Below are 16,447 nucleotides of genomic sequence, written 5' to 3'. Positions count from 1 at the left end.
TCATTTACTCACCTTACTGCCGTTTACTCACTCTTTCTCTGACTCATCTCTGTTCTCTCATATTCTCACTTGTCTTCCCTCACTCCCTCTCTGTTACCTTCACTCCCATTCTCTCCTCACTGTCTTACAACCCTACATTCACCCTCACTCACCTTCCATGCCTCATTGTCATTAATCCACTGTTATTCACTCCTGCTTCTCTGTCACTCACTCCCCTTTCTTTATTCCCCTTTCTGCCTTTAGTTTTCCTAATGCACATTCCTTTAGGATCTTACTCACCTTCAGGTCATTTCTCTCTCCTGCTCTTGTTCACTGTCACTGAATGTATCCATGTCATTATCCTATTAGTAATTTGCTCTCTCTATATTTCTTTTTAACTCTCTCTGACCTTCACCATTCCTTTGTTTTTCTTTCTGAGTCCTTCACTTTTACTTTATCTCTTACTAACCTTTTATGACTTTTAATCTCCTACTTTGTCTCTTGTATTGTAAAATATATATTATAAATATTCTAACTTATTTTTTTGTCTTTCACAGATATACATTTTAATGAAAATATGTAATTAAGTTTACATTACTTATAAGGTAAGTTTGATGTACAAAATTTACTTTCCCTATACTCTTTTCCTTAACCTCACTACTCTTCTCTGATGCTCCCACACCTCTGTTCCCTTATTGCGCTTGCCTCACTTATTCTGAATCCCCACGTTTACTCCCCTTTTCCTCACTCCTCTCTCACACTCACCTTCTTTCAGACCTTCTCCTTTACTTTCCTTCCTCTCTCTTCCCTTACTTCATTCCTTTACTCTTTTCCCTTCCCTTACTCTCCTTACTCCACTTCACTAACTCCTTCTCTTACTCCCTCTGTCCTCTTACTTCTACACTTCCCTTCCCTCATTCTCTCTCTGTTAGCCTCATTCTCTCCATTTCCTTAGTCTCTCACACCTCTTCTGTCACGCTCACTCCCTATAACTCAGCTACACTCCCACACTCACCTTCTTTCAAACCTTCTCCTTTACTTTCCTTCCTGTCTTGTGGAAAAGTAAATTTTGCCATGTTCTGTGTCCCTACGTGTCCTCCATCTTATGTTATGTGTGCATGATTAATATGCATATGTATTCCCCCTGTTCGATTTAAGATGCAATTATAGTTGTGTCCATCTCTAGTATGCCAGTTCCCAGTTCTCGTGAAAGCTACGAGTATTAGGCCTATGTACAGTTACGTTGCCACGTTTCTCAGTGTGCACGTTATTTCATTGAAAAGTCCCCGTTTCTAGGCCTCAAATGGGCCCGGACACCAGATTCAGCTCCTGTCTCCTGAACCCTCGCTGAGGAGCGATACAGCCCCCACCTGTATCCTCAACCCTTCACTTACTTCCTGCCTCGCAGTGCCCGGCTCGGCCTGGCTCTGCCTACGAGTCTGTCAAGAGTATGTTATGATTCTAGTTATCAGTCCAGCCCTCCTTCTCTGCATTCCTAAGCTACTGAATCGCATCAATAGTTTCCGTCATTGTCTAGCCTTTACGTCTCCATGTAAGAGAAATACTGAATTAATGGTCATTTAATGTTCTTCATCACGCACTACATGTAGAATAATGCATGCTCCAGTCTTAGAGTCTGTTAGCCTCTCCCCTCCTGACTCTTAGTTTATATCAACATGTCCTCTAAACATTAGATACTAGATAGGGTTTAGGTACATGTCGCCCTGACTTTCCAGACTTCAGTCTCTGCTCCTAGCACAGAGTTCATAGCCCCCAGCTTCTCCTAGTAACACGTCATTGTCAGTTTGCGCGCACCATTAGGTCAGAGGTCCCGGCTCCTTAGGTAGCCCCCTCCATGTTTCCGCCCCATTTATGACATATTCTGTTACGTTTACATCACATGTCTATGTACACGCCTCTTGTTACACCTACTTTCACCCTTATCTTTCGCGACTGCTATTGACCACACCCACTGCTCCGCCTATCATATGTATTGTAATGCAACTGTTTTAGTATATATGTTTGTGTACTGTTATTAAAGTTATCGCGCTCATCCCAGATCCAGCCCCGGCAGCTGCCGGGCCACGCTAGTCCAATCCGGCCCCCCTGCCGGGCCCTGTCATCCTGTTCCCGTGCAGGTTGTCCTGTTCCTGTCCTTTATGCTGTATTAAACCTGCAAACTCCTACTACCTCGAATCTTGACTCTTATTTATTGAGCTATCTGTTATTCATTTATCCATTCAAAAATAGAGGTATTATTTATTTATTTACCACATAATGGCGCCCGAACAGGGACTTGCCCTTTCCCCACGCGCCGGTGAAGCCACGCCGGCCCCCTGACCCTCTGCAGCCGTGACGGAACCATACCGTGCACGTGCAGATATTTCTGCTTCAAGTATCCCTCAGGCCCACGGAGGAGACGGAGGTGGCGGTCCAGCATCCAGACGAGGCGGTGGAGGAACGCGGCGAGTCCCGACCAGAGCAAAAGGCGAGAGTCCAAGGTCCGAGGTATCCGGAGGCCCACCCGTAACAGAAGTCCGAAGTTCGTCCGTCCGGCGTCGAAGCAGTCCAGTCCAGTCCGAGGCCTTCCGTTCTTGCTGCCCGGTGAGTACCATTGCTGGGGTAGTATCTAGACAGGGTCAATCTAATTGACTCTGGTCCGTGGGTTGGTGGTACACAGACCCAAAACGAAGTGTCCACTTTGGTGGATGCGGGTCCTAACGTGTCTCTTTATGAGACCGGTGAGTTTCGTACTGTTTTAGCAGTACATCTAGTTTCTGTTCTAGTCAGTTCTGTTTCTCGAGAAAATTCATGTATTCTGTTTTCAGTATTCCAGGTAGTATTCTGTTCGAACTGTTATTTTAAATGTTTTTCATGTATTGTAATGTCGTGGTATGAATGTGGAGTATTTATCGTGTTCATTGTGTATTGTAATTGCGTATTGTGTCTAGGTTACAGTTCAGTCATGCCCCTATTTTCTAAACTACGTCAGTTAAAAACCAGAAAAGGTCTGCTAGAAGCAGCAGTTCCTGTCCCGCCTAGGGACAGTCCAGGTCATTTTATGTATCAAAAGCATGGCATAAGTGCCATATTATATCTAGATTTATGGGTAGAGTATACCAAACAGTTAGAGGAAAAGTATAGATGGCCTGTATCAGGCACATGGGATGCCGAGTGCATCATGCGAGTAGAAGAAGCATTATGGAAAAAGAAAGCCAGACAGTCACAGAAAGATGCCATCGAGTTATGGCGCAAAGAATCTCATAAGAGAACCGAAAAAGAAATCAGAAAGTCAGAATTAAGTAGAGAATCTTTAGAACGAGCCCAAGAAAGGGAATTAATCGAGATAGGTGAACGAGTCAAAACCGAACAGTCAGACAGACAGAGGCATGCCCTTATTAAGGGTATGTATCCTCTTCTTGCCGAGGGCTTGCCAAAAGCGACCCCGGAGGCATCCAGTAATTTTCCGCCACCATTAGTTCCGACTAAGCTACGTCACAAACCGACCGCAGCTGATATTTTCATCTCGTCCTATTTGGACGACACAGTCCCGGAATATGCAAATCCTGTTCCGCCAGTCCCTGTAAATCAGGCAATTCCTGCTCCCCCAGACACCGGGGCACCCTTTGCAGTACCTGTTACGGTACCCCCGGTCCAGCCTGCATTACAATTTCCCACTCTGCCAGCACGAAGAGTGTCAGTCGACGATTCCAGTTTAGGGGCCGCAGGAGGAGGTCCTCCTGGTACCCCGCCACCACACCAACGTAGAACGTTGGCCGAGTTACATGAATGTGCGTTACAGCGTACGCCCAAATACAAGTCCGTTGCAGATATCCGACGAGCCCTTACTGAATGCCGCTATGATCCAGTCGCAGGTGATGATAGTACAGTTATATATTCCATCCGTGTAAGACGGGTGACCGGGTATTTGGACACCCTACCGGATATGAAAGAAGATCTAGACAGAATATATCGTTTCATCCGTACAGGGAATGATCCAGAAAGCATTAGCGAAGCCATGTCTCAAAGGAAAGCTGAGATCCAGCTCATGATATTAAAGTTTCTGATTAATTGTCTAATAAGAGAACAAGACTACCCGACTAAAGATCCGGCCGAAATGAGAATCCTGACAAGGTGGAGTGATAATATAGCCGAGGGTAAGCACAAGACTATCAGTAGTATAGAGAGTATGTACAAGAAAATTCGTAAAGAAATACTAAAGTTACACGAACAACGTAAAGCAGCACAAGTAAGCGAGAAAGAAAATGACTCTACCGAAGAGGTAGACGACGAGAATCCCACTAAAATAGCGTATGTAGGAAAATCTAGATTTCCAGATCGCCATTTATGCCTAGAACACAAGACAGTTTTTCATCATCCAGCACCAGAACAAGGTTCTCTAGAACAAGTATTTCAAGCTACCGATCACATTTTGAAGTCACGAATCGGTTATAGTGAGTTAAGTACTATGCATGAACAAGAACTAGTCCGATCAGCAGTCCGATGGATTACTGATTCTACCACTTTTCCAGACGAAATAGTGGCACAAATGTTTCTGAAATTGCCCCCAGCCGAGCAACGACTGGTGGGTATGTATATGATCCAGCACCTCATTACTCTGTATGAGGGTCAACATTCTGATCCAGGTCCGTTACACGATGTCCTGAACGAGTTACTCCAGTATAGATGGAAAGGTCTAGGTACCGATTTAATTAGTGTCATTCTAGAACAGCGCCACAAATATAGAACGTTTTTGAACCCGCATTTTGTTCATGTCTCACCCCCAGAAAGTAAACCCTTTTACATAGATAGACAGAACCCGTTACGGGAAGTACACCCAGTCAGGACAACAGATGGTGAAATGCAACGAGTGTTTGTTTACACCCCGATTACAAAGATGGAACTCTTAGAGATGAAGAAATTAATTCCCTGTCATGACAAAGATCCAGCAGGGTTCCACCGAGAATTAAAAGACATGCTCCGTATGGGAGAATACACGTATCCAGATATAATTAAAATGCTAAAAGTCCTATTGCCCGCAGGGGTATATGAGAAACTCAAGGAAAAAGATTGGGAGGTGGGAGAGAAAAAGATCGATTGGGCAGTTCTCGAAGCTGAAGATAAGATACGAGTACCAGGTACCGGTCTAGGAGAGAAATGTAAAGAATTACCAGAACTGTTAATACAAGTTTTGCCTAGATTATTAGCCACTAAAAAGGAAGACTGGGATGCAATCTCAGCCTGTAAACAGAAACAAGACGAAGACACTAGTGATTTTTATTCTAGATTTGAAAAGTGTTTCATTATAAACAGTGGATTGAAAACGAGTAGCGAGTCATACCCTCATCTTTTTGTTACTAAATTAGTCGAGAATTCAAGTCCCCAAGTTAAGAATCGAGTTTTGAAAGTCGAAAGTACGTGGCAAGCTAGTACCCCGTCCCAGATGTTACAGATGCTCCAGTACCACCAGAATAGAATCAGAGAAGAGCAAGATCATGAAAGAAAACGTATGAAAGACACGAAAATGAAAGTACTAGTTGCACAATCTGTTCCTCAAGACAGTCAGAAGAGGGGTACGAATCAAGCCAGTCATCCTGCAGCTCCCGTTAAAGGGACATGCAATTATTGTAAACAGCCAGGTCATTTTATAAACGAGTGTGCAGTTCTGAAACACAATATAGCTACTGGTAAGACTAAAGAAAGACCACGTCCGCCTAGACAAGAACAAGTTTCACAGACTTCTCAGCCACAGAATGCACAACAGACAGTTCCAGCACCGCAGCCTATCGCTGCAACACAGCATGTTACACAGCAGATGTACCAGTATGCACAGTCCGAGTATCCAGAGTATCAGCCATATTCATGAAACAGCCTAGAGAGGGAGGTAGGCTTGCCTCTCATCGAGATACCTGTAGATCAAGAAGGTCCCTATGTTCATAGTCAAGTACTAGGGAAAGACAGAAAGTTTCTGATTGATACAGGGGCAAGTAGGACGACCATCAGTCACGCCGAAGTTCCAGGGGCTCCGCTCTCAGGCTCTAGAAATGTTTCCCTTGGATTTTCAGGAAAGCCTATTGTAAACGAGATATCTAAGCCAGTTACTCTAGAAGTAGGTCCATTGTCCCGCACTACTGATCTATTACTTACGAAGTCATGTCCAGAAAATCTGTTAGGTATTAAAACACTGAAAGAATTAGGTGCAGTTATTTGCTGTTCCCCCGAGGGAATACGACTGTTTCTACGTGACTTCAAGGGTCACTATGTATTACGAGATTTTGATCCGAGATTGTCTAATGTCCCGCAGCATCTATGGGCGCAAGGTCCAACTGATGTTGGTTATATGCAAATCACACCCCATCGTGTGACTCTCAAGCCAGGTGTAGTCCTGCCACGAATCAGACAGTACAGACTGCCACCTGAGGCTGTAGCAGCCTTATCCAAAATTATTGACGAGCTCATGGCTCAAGGAGTAGTTGTAGAAACTGACTCCAATGTATGTAATTCTCCGATCATTCCAGTCATGAAACGTACTGATCCAAATGCACCCCCAGTATATCGATTAGTGATTGATCTTCGAGAACTTAATAAATGTATTATTCCCCAGTACCCAGTTGTCCCAGATATCTCTTCCCTATTGACAGCCATTGATTCCGAAGCCTCATTTTTCACAGTCATAGACCTCAAGAACGCGTTTTTCAGTGTCCCCATTCATCCAGACAGCCAGTTTCTTTTCGGATTTTGTTTAAATGGAAGGAGCTATATGTTCACACGAGCTCCTCAAGGTTTCACAGAAAGTCCTAGTATTTACAGTCAAGCACTTAAGAGACAACTAGACAACATTCACATGCCAACTGACACTGCCCTGCTCCAGTATGTCGATGATCTACTAATCACAGCCCGTTCTGAACGTGCTTGCGAGCGAGCATCACTTACAGTCTTGTATTTCCTTGCCGAGATGGGGCACAAGGTGTCCCCTTCGAAGCTTCAATTCTGTGTCCAGCAAGTGATCTACTTAGGCCACTTGCTGTCCAAGAGGGGTAGGCAGTTGACACCAGACCGTATCCAGTTAATAGCGAGTCTTCCTCAGCCCAAGACCCAGAAGGAGGTACGTGCTTTTATCGGCCTTACTTCTTATTGCAGACAATGGATTCCTCAGTATGCATTCCTAGCCAAGCCACTGATACAGTTAACGACACAGGAGGCAGCCGTATCGACTGTCCTCCCTTGGACATCTGAACATACACTTTGTTTCAATGAGTTAAAGAAAGCTTTATGCCAAGCTCCAGTTCTAGCTACACCGAACTACAGTAAGCCTTTTACACTTTTCGTCACAGAACGTGAAGGTACAGCATTATCTGTTCTCACACAAGATCAAGCAGGACAATACAAGCCATGTGCTTATTTTTCGAGCACACTAGATCCTGTAGCCCAGGCTCTGCCTGCGTGCCTCAAGTCAGTTGCAGCCACAGCACTAGCTATCAGACAAAGTGATTCCATAGTATTAGGACACTCCTTGACAGTACAAGTTCCACACTCTGTGGAAGTTCTTTTAAACCGAACACAGACTCAGCACTTGACAATTGCACGTTTAACAGGTTATGAATTGACACTATTCCAGCCACACATAGAAATCAGACGCTGCAACGTTCTAAATCCTGCAACACTGTTACCATCAGTTAATTCAAATCCTGCCACACACGACTGTGTGGAAGTAGTCAACATTATGACTAAGCCAAGACAAGATCTGACAGATATTCCATTACCAGATCCCGACCTGACACTTTATGTGGATGGTTCATGTATGAGAACAAGTACAGGAGAACTAGTAGCCGCGTATGCAGTGACTACAGACACTGAAGTTATAGAAACACACCGTATTGACACCCTGTCTGCTCAAGCAGCAGAGCTAGTTGCTCTGACCCAAGCCTGCATACACGCTAAGAACCTGAAAGTTAATGTTTACACAGATTCACGCTACGCATTCGGAGTTGTACACGACTTTGGAGTGCTCTGGCAGGAGAGAGGTTTCATGACTTCTCATGGAACCAAGATTCAGCATGGTCTCCTTATTCAGGCTCTGTTAGATGCCATACACTTACCGACATCTATTGCTATCATGAAGTGCAAAGCACATACGAAAGTTACTGACACTATTTCTCAAGGTAATGATCTAGCAGATCGCACAGCCAAGCTTACAGCACAGACTCCAGACATTTCAGTTAATCCGACACAGACACATACTCCAGATCAGACTACATGTATGACAGTTAAGGACCCCACTCAAGATGTCATAGATATTCAGTTACATGCTACTCCCGATGAAATCAAGAAATGGTCCGAACAAGGAGGGGTCCAGACAGATCAGGGATGGGTAACGAAGGGAAAAGCCACATGGTTTCTCCCCGACTCCATGGTTCAAGTCATTATCAATACCGCACATAGTCCAGCACATTTAGGAGAAAAAGCCATGTTAGACAGTATCCAGAACATTTGGTTCAACAAGCATTTACGAGCTGCAGCCAAGCAGAAAGTCCGTACCTGTATGATATGTTGCCAGTTTAATCCAGGTAAAAGTGTCCCGGTGGATCAAGGTGGATTCCAGCCCCCTGACCACCCTTTTGAAGTCCTCCAAATGGATTATATTCAGATGGAGCGATGTCGAGGTTTCAAGTACGTCCTTGTAGTTGTATGCGCTTTGTCCAGGTGGACAGAGGCATATCCAGTCCCAGATTATACAGCCGCGACCACTGCCAAGCAGTTGGTTCGTGAATTCTTCCCCCGTTATGGACTCCCTAGAGTCGTATATTCTGATAACGGCCAGCCATTCTCATCCGAGCTTATGAAACACATTTCCCTGTTGTTAGGGTACCAGTGGAAGTTCCATTGTGTACGCCATCCAGAAGCAGCTGGTCTAGTAGAGAGACATAATCAGACCCTGAAAATCCGCATCGCCAAAGTATGTAAAGAGAAAGGTGTGGACTGGCTAGTAGCTCTGCCAGTCGCTTTATTTTATATGCGCATGGTCGCACATTCCAGATCAGGTCTGTCCCCGTATGAGGTCGTATTCGGCCGCCCCCCTAACATGTGGGGTACACCTAGACCTCGAAGTATTACCGATGTTTCAAGTAATATGCTGACAGATTACCTAGCTTCCTTGATGTCTGCCCTCAACTCTTGTCGTTCACAGGTTGCTGCCGCATTTCCAGACAATACCGAGGTGGCACCGCATGACATCGTTCCCGGATGCATGGTTCTTGTCCGGAATTTTGATCGTTCAAGTCCGCTGGAGCCTCGCTGGAAGGAACCCCGACAGGTCCTCCTGGCCACCCGTACTGCCGTCAAGCTGGAAGGCAGGAAGGGCTGGGTCCACCTGTCACATGTGAAAAGATTTTTTGGACTAAAACCTGTTACCAAGAACATTACCGAGGATTTGAAAGACTGCCAAAGTACTATTCTTAAGGACTGTCCCGCAAAAGACAATGATATTGAACTCTCCCCGTTAGAGAAAACTCCGCAACAGGAGTATAAGCTCAAATTAAGGTCTAGTAAAATAAGTCAGCCAGTTTGATTGTCTAAGTCCTCCCCTAGGTGAAACGGTTAGACCGGTTTCTGACATGTATATAATAGACCCCCACAGAGAGAGAGTTAGTGAGAACTCTAAAAGTTGCATTATTATTTTATGTTTTCTGCTATATTTTAGCATTATGATTTCCTGCACCAGTTATGCATTTTATTTGTATTTTCCAGTTTCTCATGTAAATAAGTCTGCTAATGCTACAGTAGAGCACACGTTTAGTGATCTGCCTCCTCATGAACTCTCATATCGTCTCGCTATGCGAAATAATTCTTTTATCCGCATGTTACATTATTCACACCAGACCAGCAATGCCACTAATTGTTGGGTGTGTGGTCGACTCCCCCCTTTCCAGACACCGAAGGGAGTTCTGCCACTCTTTCCGTATCCATTTTCACATAATGGTTCGTGTGGAGCATGGTCCACGTTAACGTCATCCTCAACAGATATGTCTTTTCTTAACAGTACATGTTTTCCAGACAAGCAAGGTCTTCCCCACAGAACAGGGTTAGATCTAGAAAATGAAGTTTATAATTTAGGTAATTATTCTTCGAATTTCATGGTCCTGAATGTTCAGTCTGATTCTACTCCAGACTTCCCTGCTATTTCAGTACTACCAGTTAAAGGCGAATTATGTGTCCGAAATAATGGTTCCGTACATGTAGGACATAGTGATTGTACTACTATTGTCAAGTATAGTGACAGTAGGAAATCTATTTTCAAAGCTTCACGTCATTCTTATTTTGTTTGTGGTCAGACCGCATATGTTCGTTTGCCCCTCGATTGGGAGGGAACCTGTTACATTGCCTTCCTACTGCCACCAGTTTTCCTAGCCCCACCTGACTACCATAGGAATTCCCACCTAGTACATACTAGACACAAGAGAGACCTCCCGATTGTCGATTATACTGAAACTGCTCTAGAACAATACATAGATATCAATAAAGGTGTTTTCCCCTATTTAGGTACTGTTGTGAATAGTAAACTGATACGTAGATTAACCAGAACCCTTGAAGCAGTAGTGATTGAGACTACTTCTGCTCTAAGTAATTTAACCGAGGAGCAATCCTTTATGAGAATTGTCGTGCTCCAGAATCGTCTCGTCCTTGACGTCATACTGGCCGATAGGGGCGGGGCATGTAGAGTCATCGGATCTAGTTGCTGCATTTTCATTCCTAATAACGCGCCGTCTGTTTATTCAGCCATAACCAGACTCCATAAAATTGCCCATATGTTACACCAAGATCCAGGCACCTGGACATGGTCCGGTTGGTTCTGGAATATAATTTCCGCCTGGGGATGGAAAGTATTGTCATTTCTGGGTATTGCAGTAGCGATCATATTCAGTTGCTGCCTCTGTTTACAATGTGGCCCTGCGATTTGTGGCATTTGTGCTACCTCTTGTATTCCTAGCCCCAAGTCCCGTTCTAAATCCAGTTCCAAGAAAATTCGAGACGAGCAAATGATACTGTATGAAATGATAGATGGTATCATGAATATTGATGTTTCCTGATGGAAACGTAGTGACAAGGAGGGAATGTGGAAAAGTAAATTTTGCCATGTTCTGTGTCCCTACGTGTCCTCCATCTTATGTTATGTGTGCATGATTAATATGCATATGTATTCCCCCTGTTCGATTTAAGATGCAATTATAGTTGTGTCCATCTCTAGTATGCCAGTTCCCAGTTCTCGTGAAAGCTACGAGTATTAGGCCTATGTACAGTTACGTTGCCACGTTTCTCAGTGTGCACGTTATTTCATTGAAAAGTCCCCGTTTCTAGGCCTCAAATGGGCCCGGACACCAGATTCAGCTCCTGTCTCCTGAACCCTCGCTGAGGAGCGATACAGCCCCCACCTGTATCCTCAACCCTTCACTTACTTCCTGCCTCGCAGTGCCCGGCTCGGCCTGGCTCTGCCTACGAGTCTGTCAAGAGTATGTTATGATTCTAGTTATCAGTCCAGCCCTCCTTCTCTGCATTCCTAAGCTACTGAATCGCATCAATAGTTTCCGTCATTGTCTAGCCTTTACGGCTCCATGTAAGAGAAATACTGAATTAATGGTCATTTAATGTTCTTCATCACGCACTACATGTAGAATAATGCATGCTCCAGTCTTAGAGTCTGTTAGCCTCTCCCCTCCTGACTCTTAGTTTATATCAACATGTCCTCTAAACATTAGATACTAGATAGGGTTTAGGTACATGTCGCCCTGACTTTCCAGACTTCAGTCTCTGCTCCTAGCACAGAGTTCATAGCCCCCAGCTTCTCCTAGTAACACGTCATTGTCAGTTTGCGCGCACCATTAGGTCAGAGGTCCCGGCTCCTTAGGTAGCCCCCTCCATGTTTCCGCCCCATTTATGACATATTCTGTTACGTTTACATCACATGTCTATGTACACGCCTCTTGTTACACCTACTTTCACCCTTATCTTTCGCGACTGCTATTGACCACACCCACTGCTCCGCCTATCATATGTATTGTAATGCAACTGTTTTAGTATATATGTTTGTGTACTGTTATTAAAGTTAGCGCGCTCATCCCAGATCCAGCCCCGGCAGCTGCCGGGCCACGCTAGTCCAATCCGGCCCCCCTGCCGGGCCCTGTCATCCTGTTCCCGTGCAGGTTGTCCTGTTCCTGTCCTTTATGCTGTATTAAACCTGCAAACTCCTACTACCTCGAATCTTGACTCTTATTTATTGAGCTATCTGTTATTCATTTATCCATTCAAAAATAGAGGTATTATTTATTTATTTACCACAGTCTCTTCCCTTCTTTTGCTCCTTCACTCTTTTCTCTTCCCTTACTCTCCTTACTCCACTTCATTAACTCCTTCTCTTACTCCCTCTGTCGTGTTAGTTCTACACTTTCCTTCCCTCATTCTCTCTCTGTTAGCCTCATTCTCTCCGTCCCTTTAGTCTCTCACTTCTCTTCTATCACGCTCACTCCCTATAACACAGCAATACTCCCACACTCACCTTCTTACAGACCTTCTCCTTTACTTTCCTTCCTCTCTCTTCCCTTGTTTCGCTCTTTCACTCTTTTCCCTTTCTTTACTCTCCTTACTCCACTTTACTAACTCCTTCTCTTTCTCCCTCTGTCCTCTTAGTTCTACTCTCTCCTTCCCTCATTCTCTCTGTTACCCTCATTCTCTCCGTCCCCTTAGTCTCTCACTCCTCTTCTGTCACACTCACTCCCTATAACTCAGCCATACTCCCACACTCACCTTCTTTCAGACCTTCTCCTCTACTTTCCTTCCTGTCTCTTCCCTTCTTTCGCTCCTTAACTCTTTTCCCTTCCTTTACTCTCCTTACTCCACTTCACTAACTCCTCTTACTCCCTCTGTCCTGTTAGTTCTACACTTTCCTTCCCTCATTCTCTCTCTGTTAGCCTCATTCTCTCCGTCCCTTTAGTATCTCACTCCTCTTCTGTCACGCTCACTCCGTATAACTCAGTCATACTCCCACACTCACCTTCTTTCAGACTTTTTCCTTTACTTTCCCTCCTCTCTCTTCCCTTGTTTCGCTCTTTCACTCTCTTCCCTTTCCTTACTCTCCTTACTCCACTTTACTAACTCCTTCTCTTTCTCCATCTGTCCTCTTAGTTCTACACTCCCCTTCTGTCATTCTCTCTCTGTTAGTCTCATTCTCTCCGTCCCCTTAGTCTCTCTCTCCTCTTCTGTCACACTCACTCCCTATAACTCAGCCATACTCCCACACTCACCTTCTTTCAAACCTTCTCCTTTACTTTCCTTCCTCTCTCTTCTCTTACTTCCTTCCTTTACTCTTTTCCCTTCCCTTACTCTCCTTACTCCACTTCACTAACTCTTTCTCTTATTCCCTCTGTCCTCTTTCTTCTACATTCCTCTTCCCTCATTCCCTCTCTGTTAGCCTCATTCTCTCCATTGCCTTAGTCTCTCACACCTCTTCTGTCACACTCACTCCCTATAACTCAGCTACACTCCCACACTCACCTTCTTTCAAACTTTCTCCTTTACTTTCCTTCCTGTCTCTTCCCTTCTTTCGCTCCTTCACACTTTTCCCTTCCCTTACTCTCTTTACTCCACTTCACTAACTCCTTCTCTTACTCCCTCTGTCCTCTTAGTTCTACACTCCCCTTCCCTCATTTTCTCTGTTAGCCTCATTCTCTCCGTCCCCTTAGTCTCTCACTCCTCTTCTGTCACGCTTACTGCCTATAACTCAGCCATACTCCCAAACTCACCTTCTTTCAGACCTTCTACTTTACTTTCCTTCCTCTCTCTTCCCTTCTTTTGCTCCTTCACTCTTTTCCTTTCCCTTACTTTCCTTACTCCACTTCACTAACTCCTTCTCTTACTTCCTCTGTCCTCTTAGTTCTACACTCCCCTTCCCTCATTCTCTCTCTGTTAGTCTCATTCTCTCCATCCCCTTAGTCTGTCACTCCTCTTCTGTCACGCTCACTCCCAATAACTTACGCATACTCCCACACTCACCTTCTTTCAAACATTTCCTTTAATTTCCTTCCTGTCTCTTCCCTTCTTTCATTCATTCACTCTTTTCCCTTCCCTTACTCTCCTTACTCCACTTTACTAACTCCTTCTCTTACTCCCTCTGTCCTCTTAGTTCTACACTCCCCTTCCCTCATTCTCTCTCTGTTAGTCTCATTCTCTCCGTCCCCTTAGTCTCTCTCTCCTCTTCTGTCACACTCCCTCCCTATAACTCAGCCATACTCCCACACTCCCCTTCTTTCAGACCTTCTCCTTTACTTTCCTTCCTCTCTCTTCTCTTACTTCATTCCTTTACTCTTTTCCCTTCCCTTACTCTCCTTACTCCACTTCACTAACTCTTTCTCTTACTCCCTCTGTCCTCTTTCTTCTAATTCCTCTTCCCTCATTCTCTCTCTGTTAGCCTCATTCTCTCCATCCCCTTAGTCTCTCACACCTCTTCTGTCACACTCACTCCCTATAACTCAGCTACACTCCCACACTCACCTTCTTTCAAACCTTCTCCTTTACTTTCCTTCCTGTCTCTTCCCTTCTTTCACTCCTTCTCTCTTTCTCCTTTTCTTACTCACCTTACTCCACTTTACTAACTCATTGTCTTACTCCCTCTGTCCTCTTAGTTCTACACTCCCCTTCCCTCATTCTCTCTCTGTTAGCCTCATTCTCTCCGTCCCCTTAGTCTCTCACTCCTCTTCTGTCACGCTCACACCCTATAACTCAGTCATACTCCCACACTCACCTTCTTTCAATCCCCCTACTTCACTTCCCTTCTCGTCCCTTATTTTGCTCCCTCACTCATTTTCCTTTCCTCTCTCACTGCACTCCACTTCACTCACTCCTTTTGAATTTGTTAAGAATACAGCTCTTTTTGGAGAATTGGAGGTAGTTCTAAAAAGAACTGTTTTTTTTCTTCTTTTTTAAGTTTCCTTTGTGAACAAAAACAAAAACAGGGAATGTCAAACTGCTCAACAGGAGCAAAAAAAAGAGTAAAAATTAGGGCTGGGGACGGCAGCGGTGGTTTTCCCTTGTACGTACAATGTTCATGATACTTTGTTCTCCGTAACAAAGGAGTTCATCACAGTCCTTACATTTTATAGAAATGCCATCAAAAACAGGCTGGATGTTAGGAATCAGCTGCTCAGGTCTCCCTCTCACGGATGATGTACTTGGTCCTCCAGTAGATGTTGAAGCACCATCCCTTGGGGGATTTCGTGCCAGGGCCCTGACACTCTCCCGGGCATAGTTCTGGGGGTGCCTCCTCTGAACATGCCGAAACATCGTCGAGTTGCCAAAACTGTACTTCCTTCTAGGGTCTCCCTGTGAAAGCACAGTCTGGCAAATTTTACACTCCACCTTTGGAGCATTTACTTTTTTTTCACCTGGTGGTATGGTAAAAAAACTTCCAAATGAAGTGCTCCTTTACCTTGGGCTGAGGAGCCTCTTCCTGAATGAACTCATCCGAGTCCTCACTGCTACTGGGGGGTCTAGCAGCCATTCTTTTCACAAAAAGGTAGAACAGTAAAGAACAGGTCTTGCTGTCTCCAAAGTGAAAGAAGAAGTGAAGGAAATGGGTGGGGTTTTCATTAGTTGTAAGAAAAACTGTTAACAACCAATGAAAAGTGTTATTTTAAGGTCACATGACTTGACACGCTTACGCTGTGCGCACCGGAGTGCTTCCGGGGGTGCTTACGCAGCACGAACGTAGGCGCTTCCGGGGGCGCTTACGTGGCGCGCCCAAATGACGTTTTGCTAGCTTTTCGGAAATGTAAAATCATTTTAATTCGGAAAATCAAAAATACTACTTTTATAAGTATGGTACTGAATATCTTGCATTATTATTTAGTTTAAATACATATTTTTCTTTACGCACGTGGAAATAGCGCTCTCGGTACGCTCTCGGGTGAGCTTACCGGTGCACGCACCCTGAGCGCTCCAAGACAAAATGATAAAAAAAGAAAAAAACATGAAAAATACATTGAAAAAATAATTTTTGACAACAAAAAAAAATAATTAATAGTTATAAAAACAGCTAATAAAAAAAAACTTTACAAATCGTAGGTTACAAACTCGATATACAAAGGAATTAGCTTTTAAAAAACCTTTGAAATTCACTGAAAAAACCATAGGTTTCACAATCGTTATAGTTAGGAATTAGCATTTATAAAACCTTTGAAATTCACTGAAAAAACCATAGGTTTCACAATCGTTATAGTTAGGAATTAGCATTTAAAAAACCTTTGAAATTCACTGAAAAAACCATAGGTTTCACATTTGTTATAGTTAGGAATTAGCATTTAAAAAACCTTTGAAATTCACAGAAAAAAACCATAGGTTTCACACCAGTTATAGTTAGCTGAACATTTTACTCATACAAAACCATTGAAATTCCCACGTTATAGTTAGTTGGACTCACTAT

General features: G+C 44.1%; 1 long non-coding RNA gene across 7 annotated transcripts in view; it reads left to right on the top strand.

Annotated features, from left to right (window-relative positions):
• LOC144824073 (uncharacterized) overlaps positions 1-16,447 on the top strand; it is a 347,831-nt gene that overhangs the window by 97,404 nt on the left and 233,980 nt on the right. The window lies entirely within an intron of this gene.

This window comes from Lissotriton helveticus, chromosome 3_1 (assembly GCF_964261635.1).
Source record: "Lissotriton helveticus chromosome 3_1, aLisHel1.1, whole genome shotgun sequence".
Classification (NCBI taxonomy): Eukaryota; Metazoa; Chordata; class Amphibia; order Caudata; family Salamandridae; genus Lissotriton; species Lissotriton helveticus.
This window is presented reverse-complemented; position numbering and strand designations above follow the sequence as displayed.